Here is a 1,986-nt window from a genome sequence, read left to right on the forward strand (position 1 = left end):
ACTTCTTGTCCCTGCCTCTACATTTTTTTAAAGAAAAATACTATATATATATAGTCATGGTTGCAGTAGGCGCTAGGCGCTAGTCGGCCGACTAGCGCCTAGACAGCTTAGGCGGCGCCTAAGCGGCTAACTTAAAGAAAAGAAAGCAATGTACGTGTGAATGTGTATATATATATATATATATATATATAGAAAAATTAGCAAGGCCGAGTTATCAGGTTAACTCGGCTAATTCGATCGAAATGGACGAGTAAACTCGGCCGAGTTAGACGTTAGCGGCTGCCTAGGCAGCCAAGTCAGCTGAGTTAGGCGCTATGCAATCGGTTGCCTAGGCGAGCGCCTAGGGGAAAATCGCTACGGTCTAGGGACGCCTAGACTGATTTTTGCAACAAGTGTATATAGTTTCAATTTTTATTTTCACACACAAGAGTTTGACGTAGACATTTGTATTGGGACCCACAAAAAAAAGTAGCTTATCAGTGTCCGTCGTATTATGGAGTAAAATTTAGAGATCGAGTAAGATAATTTAGAGAGTAAGATTTGGGAGTACACGTAGTAAAACTTTATTTAAAATGCCCAATTACCATTTTTTTTTTCTTAAAAACAATGCACATTATTTGTATATTGACAAATAATAAGCTTTCAGTACAAAAATAATGTACATTTAATATATAAAAATATACAGTATAAGATATTCTTAGATTATAAATAAAAAGGGATGGTCTTAAAATGTCTATTGTCTAATATATTTTCTCATATTCTTCCATACGTATTAAAAGTCTCATATATGTACCCTTATCTCTATACAGATTTGTGTGTTGTTGTTATTTTAGCGGAGTAGATTATTAATTGTCTTCCGTTAATTAATTGGAATGAGTTGGTGTTAATTGTTGACTTATTTCATTCGGATAAGTGGATGTAATTAGTCAATTTACAGACTGAATGGAATTGATTTAAGTATAGAATTCAAAGCATGGCTCTTGAGACTGAAAATTGGAAAATTACAATCAAAATTTCTTTTCATCATGTGGAGTGGCCATTAGAATATAAAATGGCAATAATTTTCAATGCAGAAATGTATTTAGAATATATTCAGCTTATTATATACATAATACAGGGCGACAACTGTACATTTGTCAAGGACATGAGGGGCTAAACTCTTTTTGATTTTTGACTATCTAGAAAATTATATCCGCTTTATAATATAGTGAAATATAATATAAAAGGGACAACCAAAGCTGATTTATCTCATTGTAATCTTTTATTGATTAAAGTCGTAAGACAGACTTCACCTAAAACGTATCTTTGAGTAACAGTTGAATTTCTATATAAAAAGATTTTTTCTTTCCGGTTTCAAGGGATGGGGTAAACCCAACAAATGACCAATCGTCCAAAATCTTAGCAACAATGCTCCAACAACAATAGCTGAAGAGATCGCGAAGAAATGTCAACTCAATGAAATTTCTGCACATCCGCAAAATGTTTCAACCAAATGTTTTTTTTTTTGTTTTTTTTTTTTTTTGTTTTGTTTTGTGAATATTAATTATGTAACATGGAGGGAGATTAATCTAAAGTTTAGTTGGAATAAAAAATCGTGTAGATATTACCAAAAATGATATCATATTTGAGTTAGTAATTATGGGTAGTATACTGTTATTAACACGACTTAATTAATGGAATACTTTGTCAAAGAATGAGGCTGGAATTAGTAAGCTGCTAGACTTTAACAAGACCATATGTTTAAGGATGCTTATTAAATTTGACTCATAACTCCTCACAGTAAATTATAATTCAAGGAATATTCTACTTTACCCTGTTGAATCGACATCATTATACATAAATATATATATAAAGAATTTTTTTTTCTAGCCTTATAAATAATGTTACATTTGGGAAAGCGATTTTTTTTTTTGTAGGAGAAAAAAATATTTTATTTTTCAAAATAAATAAAATTCTCCAAAAAAAAAAAAATTCCAGTTTAAAATT

Source organism: Ipomoea nil, unplaced genomic scaffold (genome assembly GCF_001879475.1).
Source record: "Ipomoea nil cultivar Tokyo-kokei standard unplaced genomic scaffold, Asagao_1.1 scaffold0688, whole genome shotgun sequence".
NCBI classification, from domain to species: Eukaryota; Viridiplantae; Streptophyta; class Magnoliopsida; order Solanales; family Convolvulaceae; genus Ipomoea; species Ipomoea nil.